Source organism: Polypterus senegalus, unplaced genomic scaffold (assembly GCF_016835505.1).
Source record: "Polypterus senegalus isolate Bchr_013 unplaced genomic scaffold, ASM1683550v1 scaffold_3392, whole genome shotgun sequence".
Classification (NCBI taxonomy): Eukaryota; Metazoa; Chordata; class Cladistia; order Polypteriformes; family Polypteridae; genus Polypterus; species Polypterus senegalus.
In genome coordinates, this window is record NW_024383207.1 from 1 (window position 1) to 16,886 (window position 16,886).

At 41.3% G+C, this 16,886-nt stretch overlaps 1 long non-coding RNA gene across 1 annotated transcript; it reads right to left on the minus strand.

The window, feature by feature from the left end:
* Nucleotides 1-3,292: 3,292 nt before the first annotated feature.
* On the minus strand, nucleotides 3,293-5,171 carry LOC120521450. The gene is made up of 3 exons (XR_005632129.1): nucleotides 4,949-5,171; nucleotides 4,706-4,858; nucleotides 3,293-3,763 (listed from the first exon to the last, which is right to left on the minus strand). It is a non-coding gene; the product is annotated as an uncharacterized LOC120521450 (long non-coding RNA).
* Nucleotides 5,172-16,886: the final 11,715 nt, after the last annotated feature.

Sequence of the window (16,886 nt, forward strand, 5' to 3'; positions counted from 1 at the left end):
TTCGTTCCCGTGTTTGAGTCGTGCTGTAAATTCTTACTGTGAAATATAATTGTGTGTGTGTGTGTGTTTTTTTTGGGGGCGAGTGTAGGGGTTGACGGAGAGCTGAAGGCGGATGACGGAGATAGGAGGGTGGGTGACGGAAATCGGACATCGGAGAACTGAGAGCGGTCGGTGGTGGAAGGAGGGCGGAGAGGTGACGGGGGATTCCTCGCAGGGATGAGGAATATTTTATCAAAGTAGGAAGGATGGAGTTTTCTCAGACAGAGTGAAAGAGGCAACATTTAAAAACTATTGTGACTCAGTATATTACATATCAAACTAATTTCCAAAAGTGCAATTTTTCAATACAATTCTCTAAAGGTTAGACATCATTTTCTCAGATCAGTTTCTAGGTATTGACCATCAAATCATTCTTGAGAGTCTGCAGTCTGGGTGACAATTCGCCATCTTCCAAATTAATCAAAATGTTTTGAAAGAATTCCAAAGTGTTTGTCAGTCCTTTGGGATAACTAAGATGTTGAGCATATATGAGACTGAACATTACCACAAGGGTATCCACAAATCTGAGAAGGGTAATCGCAGCTTCACTTTCAATACCAACCAAGAATGTTTCAGACTGGCAGTGATCTGGACTGCTGGTGTTGTCCCTGTTCACTGTAATAAGGGCCATAGGTGCATTCACAAGCTTTGCCTCATCAATATCCTGAAAGAAATGGAAACACAGCTCTTTCACAATCAATAACTTCAAAGAATACACAATCACAAGCAGGAAGTTTAAAGTCTAAAATGTGTGGTATAAGTTTATAACCAACTTTGCATGTTCTCAAAAATCCAGACCAAGTCTCTCACAGAAACACAGGAAGTGCATGGAGAACAGTTGTACATTTTCTGTGTATGTCATGTAATTCCTAAAGAGAACAGAATTGTAGACAGAATTGCATTTTGTTGTATAAATTAAGTTCATAAAATAAACACCAAGAATTAGGCTCTCTTCGTTTTTCATTCAAACCGTGTCCAAAATGTGGTGACTAAACCAAACATCAAACCCTGCATTGTGATCCAAACAATCTCACCCCCTTAGCAGCAGCAAATAAAGGTGTCATCAATGTCCTAACCCCGAAACATCCTAAGCATTATGTGGGCCATGAAATACACATGTAGTGATATTCTGTAAAAAGACAAGTAGCCAATGATTGTGCACTTTACTCAAAATAAGATACAAACTGGAACAGCATTCTGCAACAGTAACTAATAACACACATGCAAGTTTGCTAATTAAAAAGCTCATATTTCACTTCTGTAACTTTGAAATAGGCGGTTTACTACCTGTTTGTCATGGGCTTTCAAAATGCCAGCCAAAGAATCTGCAATCTTTCCAGTTTTGGATACCTTCTGCCTAAACAAGGTCATCAAGTGTGGGATGTGATGATCAAGTTCTGCATAGAATGTGTTGTGCGGGTTCTGGTTTGTGATCCGCTGGAATTCTGCACACACCTAAGTAAACAGTAACAGAATACGTTTATAAGTGATGCAGTTAGCATTAAGCTTCAAAAATTTCATAATAACTCTGGGAAATATTTCAGAATCTGGAGGAATTCCATAAGAGTCAAAAACTTCAGCTTTTCGGTGATCTGCAAGGTAAATGGCAATCCAGTGCTTTCCGGGTTTATCATGGGGGTTTGTGTTTACGATCATAAGCAGAGGTCTGGCAGCCAGCTTCTCCTTGGACAGTTGATTTGAAGGGAATACATCCAGAAAATGGCTGCGTGTCAGTGGCCCCGATGCAAGGGTGGTCCTGAGCTGCTCGGTGTCCAGAGGCCGCATGTCTGAACATGTCATGGCTTAACTGCCAGCACATGTTAATTTCAATGATGTTGTCACAAACTGCACACACAATCATATTCAGTGTATCTTGCAGCGGTTCAGCAAATCTTATTTCAGCCCTGAGGTTGCCTGTTTTGATGACTGAATCGTGTCCTGTTGATTCCATATCAGTGCTTAGGTTGAATGTAGAAAGTGAATCCCGTCTAGCAAACTCTTCACGATCGACTAACAGTGCCGTATCTTTCATCCTCTTGTCTGCGGTTTCCACCAGTTGAAAATATTCTCTGACACAGTGACCATTAGTAAAATCAGGCTGCAGAGGCTGCTGGGTATCTACTCTCCATCCAGGTAAAGAGCCATGAAGTTGATGTTGTTATGTTTAAAATTAGGGCTTGTGTGTGAAGTTACCACTGAAGGCCGCGTTGTCAACAAATCCAAAAACAACCACTATTGGCAGCTGTCCCAGAAACAGGTTTTCCTGGTTGCAGACACGACTCCCAGTAGGTATGCTGAAAAAGTACTAAATGTGCATCACTATTATACATCCTAAGGTTTTTGAGAGGTGTATGTCCCACCCCCCTGGCATTTCCTGTATCCACCTGCTGCCAACTTATTTATAGGGCAGGGTGTTTCCCCGACTCTGCCCCGTTGTCGTGTGCGCGATGTTTGACCGGAATCGGTCCTTTTGTCAGTCATGCGTAAGGAAAATGGTTCAGCCGGTCTTGGTCCTAAAAACAGGGGCTGATCATCTTTGTGATCTGAGATGGACCTTCAGGACCCTGTAAGGTGTCAAAAGGTAAGTCAGCAATGGGATGGAGCAGACATCCTGGTCCTATCTGCGTGCAGCGCCCGGGGTGTGTACAGAGAGTACAGAGAGCGTGAGTGACAGACCCGGTTAGAGGAAGTACCAGAAAACTTTAGAGAAAATCTATTACACACCCAAGGAACCTGGCAGCGTATCTCAAACACACCCAGGGCATGCCATTACCTTGCCCACCATGTAAAACCATGCCCTTTATAAAGCAAGGCATATTTCAGATACCAAAGTGTCTAAAAAACATGTTTTATTCAATAATTCAAAATAAAAAGATGCCAAAGTGTTTTAAAACAACAAGTTTTATTGAAGCAAAATTCCAAACATAGCAAAATAAGATCTGGTCTTCACTTTGAGTTACAAATTGTTTGCTATACATTAAAATTGTTTAAAGTATGAATAAAAGAAGGAGAAACAGCAGTAAAATATTCACACAAGCTTATTTGTATACAGATTAGCAATTCACTTGAAAAGAAAACAAAACACAAGAAAATGTATAAATATACGAGTACGCAAATGAAAATGCAAACCAGGTCCAAACCCATCAGTGAGTCGGTAATACACCTAAAATAAAATGTTTAAGCCAGCACATACTTTATATATTTGTATTTCACTACATTATGTCAGCCTATTTTCTCTGTTTAGAAAGAGCCGACCACATAACGCTGGTCTTCACAGGCTGAATCAGTTGTGCGTATCCATCACTGAGTGTCTCTCTCTGCTCATATTCAGCTATAATATCATCCACATCATTCTTGATAGCTTTACGAAAACAATGGAGATTATACATTTTTAACAAAGCAGCACACAGGACACAAGTCTATCTCATCAAGCCCTTTGGAGCATCAATAAACTGTTTATATTCAATAAATGGTTTAGAGAACCAAATACTACAAATGTGTCCATCTGGTATCCATTTGTTCTCTTGACATTCAGCACATTTTTCTCCTAAATGTTCAACAGAGCTAAACACATAAGCCCAGACGACTGAGCGACCAATTGTGGTCATAATTAATCTTTTTCTAGCAGATATAAAATAAGGAGAAGACCTTCTATAGGTTGTATTACGTGTCACGCTGGCAGGGATCTGGTTTTCCTTGTTCTAGTTGCTGAGTCTCAGTTCATCTGACAACAAAAAAACTAAATACAAACATCCGACAGAAAATACGACACAAACAGGTCTTGTTTAGCATGGATAATGCAGTTTGTTTAGGTTTCTGTAAATCGATTTTGGCTTTAAAAAATAACTGTAATGGTGATTAGAGACAAGTTCAAATCTTGGGTTTTGCTGCACGGTGCATCTTTTGTATAAGCTGAAAAGTGTTTACTTCAGCAACAAACTGCTTCAGACAGTTGAGAATATGAATTTTAGTCAGTTTCACAATTCTTAATCCACACAATGGTTTAAACATAGAAAACACCGTTTGTGTTAATCTTTAAATACTGATCTGTTGACAGATGCTGGAAACACAAGGGTGCATCTCCTCAGAATCAGATTCTAGTAAAAGACAAGTGTGCCCATCCTGAGATTCGTCACCCAAACGGCATGCTAAACAAGACCCCGTTAATACGTCTCTTACACAGCTACTGACCACGTGAGCTACAACAGACTTCACACAACGCTTCATTAAAATCAATCCGGCTCTGTGACTGTGATGGCTGACAAGTGTTTGGAGAATTACACACAGGTCTTGAGACTTCAGATTTGAAGTTGAACAAGCTTTTACAATGTGTTTAAAGACCTCACCGGCCATCTTAAAGTCAGTCTATAATGGGGAAAAAAAGAAAAGTTATATTCCCACACGAAACATATACATATTCCTGACGGGGTATCAGCACAACATAGGATTCTGGACATTATTTCAGAAGCCAACTGGATGGCTTTCTCAACAGAATCGTCATTACTGTTGGAGCAGATATAAGCCACACGTCTTAAAAGACACAAAAACGTACCACGTGTCATTACAGGAATGGTATTCCCTATTGATCTGTAGATACATCTAGTCACACTGAAATAGCCATTAGGGTTTTTAAATTCGCCCTTCTGCCCTAAAAAAGGAAACACACCACTAAGGCAGGCATTCTCTCAGTAAGCCTTTCAATGTCACAAATTAAATCTTTAACTTCTGGTTTTAAAGCATCTTTCTTTTTATCGATAAGAACTTTCAAAGTGGCTGAAAGCTCTTCTTTTGCATAATACTTGGGCTCCCCACATGCAATCTGTCAAGTTAAAATAAAATAAAATCAGAACCTATTTAGTACCGCCATTCAAATAGACTGAACAGAAATGTTCTTAAAGTCCAGACTCACCATGTCCAAGGTCGTGCCGTCTAGGCCAGGTGTGTCCGTCTTTTTCTTGTCAAAAGTCGTGCTGCATCCAGCTGGTGCTTCGGTCTTTTACACGGACTGGTGAGTTTCTCTTTTTGGCACCTCCTTTAAAGAATAAAGTAAAATAGGTGTGAAAGTCAAGAAAAGGCAATACAGCTGTGAAAGCCAAGAAAAAAAACATGTCTGAAAGCCAAGAACATTTATAAAAGGCATCCATTCATAATGACCTAATTAGACTTCTCTGCTTCACCTCCACATCCTACAGACTGGTATTCTTCTAAAATGATGACATCGGCCTCTGCTTTATCGGTTGGTTTCATTGTTGTAGAATCCATGTCTTGCTTCTTAAAAGAAAACAGATGATGTGTCGCCGAGATAGATAGATAGATAGATAGATAGATAGATAGATAGATAGATAGATAGATAGATAGATAGATAGATAGATACTTTATTAATCCCCAGCAAGAACGCTTGACTGGCCAAGCAACACAGGGACACGGGTAAGCGTAGCTGGTTAAAACCTTGTAAAGTGATGGGCTCAGCCAACCTACTTCAGCTCGGTCAAAGAACTGTTAGCTGCTAAACAAGCGTCGGTGTCTCCTTCTGACCTTAACAGCAGTGGACAATGCCAGCCTGCTAGGTCTCGGTCATAAGGAGATGACCACCAGCTTACCACAACATACCCAATTCTTATTATTCACGAGGCCCGAGGCTTTCGTCCCATCACATGTCTTTAAAAATTCTTTTTTTAGAAAAATTTGAGCGTCTATTAGATGTTTCTATAAAGGTGCTATACATGCATGAGAGTGCGTGGAAATACTTCACAACGGGTCCTACGCCGACAGATAATAAAGTGATTTTTCTTCTATTACACAGCGAACATTATTATGGAATTTTAGATGCGAAGAAATTTATCGGGGCTAATTATTTTTGTGAAATTTGTCATGCTGCATATTCTGACAAAGATCGCCATGTTTGTGCCAATACTTGCAGGGCCTGCCTCGATGCTTCTTGCATTGAAGTAACAGTCTGTTTAATTAGATGTCCGATATGAAAATCATCTGTCAATCAAACGACAGCCTCGGTAAACACCAAAATAAGCAAACATGCGAGTCGAAAGAAAACTGCGCTTGTTGTCAGTGCTACACGGCCCTTACTCATGTTTGCAAACTGAACTTATGCTCACATTGCAAAGAAACAATCATGAGCTGCGACAGTCACTTATGTTATATGCAACCATTGTTAAAGAGCCCGGTATCAAAAAAAATATATATTTTATGATTTTGAATGTCAGCAAGACACTGGTGTACATGAACCGAATTACATATACGCTTTACACATGGACGGTACCATAAGCTGGGAGTTTGCCGGAAACGATTGTGTTGAAAGATTAATCTCTACGTTTATAGATAAAAAGTTTAAGAATTACACTTTTATTGCACACAATGCAAAATCCGACCTAGACTGGCTATAGAATTTTATAGTGTAGAAAATATGATGCCAGACAAGAAGAAAGATTTTCTTTTATGATATTCTAAACTCTTGACCATGAGTATTTTACAAAATAGTGCCCTATCACCGCATGAAAAAGTGGAATTGTATTTTCATACTTTGCAGCGATATCTGAGTCTATTGAGACAACGGGAATCACAGAAGTCTACATTGACTCTGATTCTACCAGAAACTGAAGCGCCATCCCAGACCACATCGTTGCACCCGACCACTGACAGGGGTGATATTGTCATAAGAGATGTTTTGGAATCCGTCTCTCAGAGACACCGATAAAAACGGAAATGCTAATTCAGAAAATGACACAAAACCCGTGCACAACGTCCTGGAATTAAAGAGGGGAATTTTTATATAAAGGCACACCTGTTATTGGCACAAATATGGCTGATCTGATCAAGTTCGCCATGCAAACACGAACATTAAACAGGTTGGAAAACCAAAAGGTTGGGATTTATTCTTTAATGCTATGGCCGAAATTTAATGTACCCGGTTCCATTTTTCCGAACATGGGCGTTCGGGTTTTATTTCAAGAGTTTAAAAAAAAAATCCCAATGCGATTCAAACAGCCAGTAAACAGCTGCATTTTCATTCAACAAATCCTGAACGGGGCGCCAGCCTGGGCCGTTCTAGACAGGCATATTTAAGGGGGCAGACAGAAATGTGAAGGGGGCACATGGTGGTGACGGAGGCGGGAAAGGGGTGGTGATGGGGGTGTTCTGGATAACTGTTTTTGTCATGTCATTGTATTGCACTTCATCAGACCTCTACCCTAAGACCTGTCCAACTTGGGTGTCCCACCTGAAGGCTAAGCTTCTACTGGTGTACCTCTTATGGTCACTGAGGCACGCAAACCCCCTGACCATGATAAGGTGGCAATCCCTCAGGAGGAAAACTGAAAAATAAAACAACAAAAAATAAAATAAAATATTCCTCATCAGATTATAACAACTAAAAACATGACATTTACCTTAATTGGATGGCCTATTTCAAATATATTCGAACCCAACAATAACACTTCTCACTATTGCCAATATTAACAAAACTAAAAAGGGTAGGCCAAGTTATAAAAAAAAATCAATTCACCAAGTCTTGAAAAATCCATCCATCCATTTTCCAACCCGTTGAATCCAAACACAGGGGTCTGCTGAAGCCAATCCCAGCCAACACAGGGCACAAGGCAGGAACCAATCCCGGGCAGGGAGCCAATCCACCGCAGGACACACACACCCACAATCCAGTCCACCTAACCTGCATGCCTTTGGACTGTGGGAGGAAACCAGAGTACCCAGAGGAAACCCACACAGACACGGGGAGAACATGCAAACACCACGCAGGGAGGACCGGGAAGCGAACCCGGGTCTCCTAACTGGGAGGCACCAGCGCCCGTCTTGAAAAATAAAACTGAAAAATAGAATAAAAAAAATAAAATAAAATAAAGAATAAAATAAAATATCCTTCCAGATCTTTACAACCAACAACATAAAATTTATCTTAATTGGATGGCCTAATTCTCAAATAAATTTGCAAAATAAATTAAGAATAAAATAAGACCTCTCAATATAGCCAATATTTACAAAACTAAAAAGGTTTGGCACAGTAATTTAAAAAAGATTCACCATGTCTTTTCCTACAATTCTCAAACTAATTTGTAAAACACAACAGATTTAGAACAGAATATTTGAACTTTTTTCTTCTTTTTTCTTCTGTTTTTGTATTGTTTTAAGCTTGTTTGTTTTGTAAGCAACTGAACTCTCTGTTTGTAACTGAACAGCTCCGCTCTCCTTCCTCCTCAATCCGCTCTACAACAACAGTCTCCTGTTTCCCTTTGCAAAAACTCTTACAAATTCATCATATCCAAGTTATTTGTTATGGACTTCTCATGGGCCAAGATCACCAAATTCCTCTTTCTTTTATGTCACATGGTGTGACGATAGGGGGTTAGGACCTGTGACAAAGTGGAGAAGGAACTCTCACACAATACTGAAGACACACCAATGACCAGGGCTGTTACGTACAATTTATGCAACTCAGTAAAGGCTTCCTTGTACTCCTGCAGGAGTTTACACACAGTGGACAGGTCTGTTTCCTTTGAACATTTTTTGAGCAGCATCTGTTTTGCCACAAGAACTTCATTTTTCAGACTTACAACATCTGCTATAGTGCCAGCCATCACAGCCAGAGGGTGCAACAAGGTGGGATCTAGAAAGTGCTAGATTTGGGTGCAAGACTAGATATGGCTCTCATCAGGTCAATATTCTTGTGGAAAATCTAGTTTCCATTTCTGAAATGGCCCTGTCAAGGATGTTAAGCAGGGATCTTTTCAGAGACTGATGGGGGGAAATGGTAGGGTCACCAGACTCTGTATGGCCCAAGGTTGAGAGTACAACCACTTTGACCCCGGTGTTTGCTCATTGTTCTCCTTCTCTTTGTTGGATGTGACTCATCCTCAGCAAGGGATGACACTCCCCAACATCACGGATGTTTTTTAAGGAGTCCCATGCTGCACTAACAACCTCAGAAGCTCTGCACAGATCAACTGACTGAGACTGTAGAATAGCATTTGCTGGTTTCAAGACACCAAGCACCCGCAATGGGAACTTTTCAGTCTCAAAGAAGTGATGCCTCTTAATTTGGCATAGCAGGCCTGATGCCTCGGTGCACAGGTCAACTGCAGCATCATCATCCTCTGTCATCTCAGATAGGATTCTAAAGATTTGTTCTTGATTGTCCACAGTGCACCTTGTCACCTCATAGTGGCTTGTCCATCTGATCTCAAGCAGCCTTTTTAGACAAGATGCATCATGTTTATTGAGCACATAGTGGTGGTGAACAAAGTTGTGCAGTGAACTAGATAGGCTAAAAAATCTTTTTGCACACGGCTCACTCTGCATGGCATGCACAAGCACTAAGTGCAGTTGGTGGATGTAGCAGTGGATGTATGGGACATACCTGTCAAACCTCTTTTGGAGCAGAGCTTGTACCCCACCTCTAACCCCACTCATCACAGAAGCCCCATCATAACACTGGCTCAGTATACTGTCAGCACTGTAGCCAGCATCACAAAGGTGTAACAGGATCTCAGAGTTGATGGACTCTGAATCAAGTTGTTACAAGTCAAGCAACCCAAGAAGATGCTCCTCTGGCATGGAATTTCTGACAAACCGTATTATCACAGACAAATTTTCCACATTGCACCTACCCTGGCTCCATCACTTTTGAGGCAAAACCCTGCAGAATCAGCACTCTCATATTTTTTCCTGACTTCTCCAAGCACCATGTCAGCCAGTGTTTAGATAATTTCATTTTGGATATCCTTAGATGTGTATTTTGCATTTTTTGGGATACCCTTATCAATGCTTGCTAGCTTCTCATCCTTCTCTAAGGTGAATTCCATCAGTTTTAGAAAAATACCTGAAGCAATGTCATCATCATTACCCACTGCACCCACGGAGCCCCAACTCATTTACACAGAGAAGCCTTATAGCACTACTAATACTCTTGACATAGTAATGTTTTTTTTTTTCAAGTTCTGTTTTACCAACCAACATTGAATCCACAGTCCCCCGTGTGGCCTCTCAGTCCAGATGGTTGAATCATGCACATGGCTGTGGCTGGACACATGCCTCTGTAGCCCCTTGTCTCAATCAAGTGCTGCTTTCCAGTTTTAAAACCAGTTAAGGTAAAACTACATCCCTCTCATTAACAGTGCTGCCATATTTCCGACAGGTGAACAGAAGCATGCGTCCCACACAACAGAGTACTCCAGCCATGGTTGTGTGCGGTACCAAGCAGGATTGAATGATCTTAATGTTGTACCACCAAATACACGTTTGGGGTAACTACCCAGTATTGGCTGGGATGGTGTATTGCCTTTTAAGTCACTGGGTAGCTGAGCGGGTTGCTTTGGGTCAGCAATTGTTGGCAGAGGTACAGGAGAAGCAGTGCCTGTTGATGCCACAGGAGTAGACATGCTAGCTGATGTCTCTGATGTACCAGCAGCAGCATCATTGCTACTGCTATTGGTACAGGCAGGGGCAGCGTCACACTTTTTAAAAGCTTGGAAGAAAGGATGCATCTCACAGCATTAACTTTCCCTTTGTGAGCTGCTGGAAGCTGGGGTGGAAAGTGAATAATCTTTACTAAAATCGCTGTGATTACATCAGTATATGAAATGAGAAAACTGTTGAGTGCTGAGGTGAAAGCTGGGGCGAGGCTTTGTGTTTGGGTCTGACAGACAGACACAACCCTCCAGTGTAGCAGACACGCTCACAGTGGTGCTTGTGGGATCGAGAAAGAAACACTTCTCTACCAGACTGAAACTGTGAGAAGAACAATGGACTAGTCCCCCATGAATGTACAAATATAGATGTATTTTTAGTTGTTGTTAATTATATCACGAGTCGCTATGATCTTGACTACAGAGATTTGCTGCTTCCTTAAAGCCTCCCGCTGTTGACAAACTCATTTTGCTCTGCCCTGCCTACTGAGAAACCTGACACCGGGTCATTTGCATACTGACAGTGATTGGGTGTTTAGCTGGGAGGAGGGTGAGTTGGGGCTCTGTGCTGAGTGCTGTGTGAGCTGCACAGTGCACGGAGGGAAAGAGCGAACAAGAGGTGAAACCTATCGTATCATTTGTGCCTTTTCCTGTGGATTTTTCAGCTACTGTAGTAAATCTTGTCCATATTCAGTTTGTGGGTAATCTATTATTTTATTTCTCAACTTCTAAAAGTTTGATTTAAGGGGGCAGGACGTTTGTTTAAGGGGGCATTGCCCCCTCTTGCCCCAGCGTACAGCCGGCCCCGGCGCCAGCACATCGCAGGGTGAATACGAGCAACACGTACACTAGCAGGGTCAATATAGCAGAACAAGACCTGAAAACTGAAGCACGCCGAGTAAACCCAGCAGAAAAACATGCAAACTCAAGGGAGGGAACACCCGGGACCCCCATGCTGCGAGGCAGCAGTGCAACCTCCACACCACCGTGCCCCCACGTGTTTAATACATGATTTAATGCATTTCATCATGAAAATGATACCAAGTATTTATCTTAGCAATCTAAAGGTTCAGGGAGCAGGGATATCATGAAATTAAATGTATTTTGTGTGGTAATCGCTGCCTGCGCCCCAATGCCCCCCGCTTAATGCAAGAGGAAATCAGTTTAAGAAATGCGTAGCGATTAACAACTGGCTCGGGAAACATTTAACACAAAGTATTTAATGTGCTACATTGACCTATGATGGGGTTTGAGAAAGAAAGAAAGAAAGAAAGAAAGAAAGAAAGAAAGAAAGAAAGAAAGAAAGAAAGAAAGAAAGAACTCTGTATCTTGTGCTTGGAGCTTTATTGGTGTGGTGGGGAGTAAAGGAAACTGTTTCCCCACTAAATAAAAACATGTGCCATGTGCAAAACGTGTGCCTGGCGTCTGCTTCTGTCAGGTTTGGGCTGCTGGAGAGCCCCCATCAGGACACAATAGATAGATAGTGTCAAGAAACCAGCCCACCCTGGTCCACTAGTGACAGCTTGGCTTAAGAACTGAGTTAGGACACTTTAATCAAATACCGTTTTTAAAATTTTTAATCATCTGTCAAGTCCATCAGAGTAATTTGATCTCTTGAACTGTGACATTTGAAATCATTAATTGAGTATTTACTAATAATAATGTGTTGAAATAATCTTAAGTGTAAAATTCATGATACATGGAAGAGAATATAAAATTAGGAATAAGGAAACATGAACTCATTAATGCAAAGAAAGGTATATTTGAATGCTGTGTATAGGGTTGTCCCTTTCCAAGTTAGTTTATTTCATCTGAGGAGGGTCCGTCCATGGTGGGACAGCCGTGAATTCACAGCCAGAGGATCTGAACAACTTTGAGCCGACATTTCTGATCAAAACAGTATTAGTTTTGTAAAATGACGGCGACCATCTTGAATAGATAGGAGGGTTTGAATGTGTGTCATTGCTGCTGAATTATTTTAATATTTTTATTATGACTTATTTTAAGCATTTAGTCTTTTATTTTTGTGTTCTATTTTGGTGTGTTAATAAATAAGTTAAGCTCTTTTAATATTAATTGGGTATAGAGTATTTTATTTTTCTGGTTTTAGAAGTTGAGGTGACAGGGTGTCACCTTAGGAGTTTCACAGATCTCTGAGACAACGGCCGGTTACCATACCTGTTAAACTCTCCACACCAGGTGCTCGGACCACGGGAGCTGCAATGGGCTTCAATAGGCCCTGGCTTCTGACCCAACTGGCTTTGACTCCTTAATAAGACAAAAAAAAAAATCGCAAACTTCCAAACTCATCAGTTCATTGTCATCAGGTGTTGTCATCGGCTCCAGCACCTGAGGTTCTCTCAAAGCGGTTCTCTGCCCCCATTAGTCAGCCAGCACTTCAAAGGGTCTCTGCTTCCTTTTAAACTACTGCTTTGTGGTTTTGGTTTTGAGGGTCTTTTATATTGTTAACTTCTCGAAAATTTGAACTTTTTGTTTTATTTTTTAAATTTTAGATTTTTAGACTGCCTCTGGTATTTTTGAGGTTATTATTTATATCTTTTTTGAATCTCTTATTTCCCGCATGTGTCTTTTTGACCAGATGAAAGCCACAGTATCTTTTACCTGCTACAGTGTAAGAGTCACTGTCACCCATGTTCTCGTGCACTTCCACACTGCAAGGTCTTCAATAAACAGGTCTCTCTCCCCAAACCCCCCTAGAACTGCAAACATCTTTGAGTTAAAATGAGTTGAGCAAGATCACGGGAACACAGCTGGAGACTTGTGAAAGGTGCATTTCATACAAACTTTAGGACGTTTTCCCACACACAGGGAAACATAGATACTTGGAATAAGTGATCAAGTAGTGTGGCAGACAATATGACTTTAGGGACCTTCAGAACTAGACTTGATGTTATTTTGGAAGAATTAAATGAACAGGTTGATCCATCTTTATTGGGCCCTAATGTAGACTGTATTTATGTTCTGGGAGCTGAGAAGTCTCTTGAATGAGTGGCCGCACGTTTCACGCAACAAACACCAGTCCAGCTAACCTGAACAAAGAATGTCTGCAGTAGTCCCACCCTGGAAAATGGAGATGGGACAGAAACATTAACTTGAATTTCATTTTCAGCCTAAACATCCATCATCAAACTTGGCTAATCCAGTTTAGGGCTGTGAGGGAGCCAGAGCTCATCTTGTAACATAAGCAAACGTTAATCATTAAGTTCATCATAACCATTATTGTCATTTCAAATCCGGAATAATCCATTTTAGGATCTCAAGGAACTGAAGCCGATCCTGATAGCACAGGGTGCAAGGCTGGAACCAGTGCTGGGCAGCATGACTATCCTGCACGGAGCCTAATTACTGAGTTTGTTTTAAACGTTTATATAAAACCCTCCGCCCGTACAGTAGATGGTAGTGTTTACTGATTGATAGGAACTTTTCTAGCATGTCGCTTGTTGATGACTCGTTTTGTTTAATTCCTATGGCGGGCTGCTCCGGCTTACGGGACTTATATGCAGTTCTGCGACAAAATCGAGAAGACGAAGATGATGAAGAAAGAGAGAAAGTGCGGTGAGCGAGAGAATGAATGAGGGTAAGCATCGGGCAGGGGAGGAATTACCGACGGAGAGAGGAGGTGAAAGGAAGGGAAGTGGCGCAGGAATTTCGTGGGGACAGGTAAACGACGACAGCGTGTGGGCGGTGAATCCCAAGAAAGAACGACAGTTAAACGAGAGAGATTCGCGGTAGTCCGGTCGTAATCGGCAACCACTTCATCTCTCCCGTTTACGTTCACCAGTCTGCGGTATACGCCGCTCGTTGTCCCCTTTGTGATCGGCATTTAGCCCGAGTTCAGTGGGCGACAGGATTCACAAAAATCCAAGACCCCACTTTGGACTTGTCTTAATTATTTGCCAGGTAGCGTTTACGATCTGAATAGAGCGCTGGAGAAATCCTATGTGAACGTGGAAACAGGGCCGGACTATTGCAGGGGCGAATAGCGGTGACGTTAAAAAAATCATGAAACCGTCTTAAGTTTGGTAATGTAGGGAAGCTCTGAACCGCACAGTGAAAAAAATAATATGGAATTACCCTTATCTCGTACGTACGGAATAAAGTTAGATTAAGAAATCACAAAAGTGCGCTTCGGGGCTGGACTTTGCCAAGACTACGGCGCTTCAATTTGACGTCACTTCCATCTCTTGACAGCTGGGACTTGAGTGTAGAATGGTTTAGGTGCTTGCTTTATGTTATCGGTCTGCACACTCGTAAGGAGCCCCAGGAGAGATATGGTGTATTTTTTTCTGGGAAACAATTTGGTGCGTATGCGACTATCTTGTGCCCATCACTTCCATAGATCGCACCTGCTATTATTGCGTGTGTGCCGCTTACATTCAGATGAGCACCAGATACCATCTCGTGCTACTGCACACCATCTTCTAGAAACAGTACATACCGCTAAACAGATCGAGGTTTTATTCACACAGTTACATTCCACAGAAATGGAATTTGGCAAGTTTATAAAAGCAGGCTATACATTCAAGCAAAGATCGTTGGATCCGCGAAGCAGCAGCGCTAAGCACTGCACAAATGTGTAATAAAAGCAAATGGCATTAGCTAACTACGCACTACTAGCTCACAGACAGATTCTATCCGAACAAGTTACCAAAGAAATTCATATTTCACATATTGATTGCATGTGAACTTTACGGAAGCGTATTAGGGCCACGAAGAAGAAAAAAATATATACGGACTTAGTGAAGAAAAAAAGTATATGTCAAGAACAATGTCGACATGTTGACTTTTATAAAAACCGTTCATAAGTTAATATAGCACATTAAATGCTTTGTGTTAAGTGGTCCCCGACCCAGTTGTTAATCGCTACACGCTTCTTAAACTTAAATATTGTGTAAATGTTGGGGTTGTGATCTGGTGCTCGATGACACGAACACAGAATACACAGAATTCAATGGATATTCTTCTGAGCTGGCTTTCTTTATTGCATGCGTGCTGTCTATCTGACGTATACCAAAACCTCAGTTCCTATCTTTCCTTTTTCTTTCTCCACATAACCAGTCACCACCCGATAAACGTCTTTGTGAAATTAAAACTAGTTATAAACTTAGACCACTCAGTGTTCAGAATTAAAAAAAAAAACTTCGCTATACATGTTTAATTATGCCATTCATTCAGGGTTGCGCCCATCCCAGCAAGCATCGTGCGTGAGGCAGGAACAAATCCTGAACGGGGCGCCAGCACATCGCAGGGTGAATACGAGCAACACATACACTAGCAGGGTCAATATAGCAGAACAAGACCCGAAAACTGAAGCACGCCGAGTAAACCCAGCAGAAAAACATGCAAACTCAAGGGAGGGAACACCCGGGACCCCATGCTGCGAGGCAGCAGTGCAACCTCCACTCCACCGTGCCCCCACGTGTTTAATACATGATTTAATGCATTTCATCATGAAAATGATACCAAGTATTTATCTTAGCAATCTAAAGGTTCAGGGAGCAGGGATATCATGAAATTAAATGTATTTTGTGTGGTAATCGCTGCCTGCGCCCCAATGCCCCCCGCTTAATGCAAGAGGAAATCAGTTTAAGAAATACGTAGCGATTAACAACTGGCTCGGGAAACATTTAACACAAAGTATTTAATGTGCTACATTGACTTATGATGGGGTTAAAGAAAGAAAGAAAGAAAGAAAGAAAGAAAGAAAGAAAGAAAGAACTGTGTATCTTGTGCTTGGAGCTTTATTGGTGTGGTGGAGAGTAAAGGAAACTGTTACCCCACTAAATAAAAACATGTGCCATGTGCAAAACGTGTGCCTGGCGTCTGCTTCTGCCAGGTTTGGGCTGCTGGAGACCCCCATCAGGACACAATAGATAGATAGTGTCAAGAAACCAGCCCACCCTGGTCCACTAGTGACAGCTTGGCTTAAGAACTGAGTTGGGACCCTTTAATCAAATACCGTTTTTAAAATTTTTAATCATCTGTCAAGTCCATCAGAGTAATTTGATCTCTTGAACTGTGACATTTGAAATCATTAATTGAGTATTTACTAATAATAATGTGTTAAAATAATCTTAAGTGTAAAATTTATGATACATGGAAGAGAATATAAAATTAGGAATAAGGAAACATGAACTCATTAATGCAAAGAAAGGTATATTTGAATGCTGTGTATAGGGTTGTCCCTTTCCAAGTTAGTTTATTTCATCTGAGGAGGGTCCGTCCATGGTGGGACAGCCGTGAATTCACAGCCAGAGGATCTGAACAACTTTGAGCCGACATTTCTGATCAAACAGTATTAGTTTTGTAAAATGACGGAGACCATCTTGAAGATAGATAGGAGGGTTTGAATGTGTGTCATCGCTGCTGAATTATTTTAATATTTTTATTATG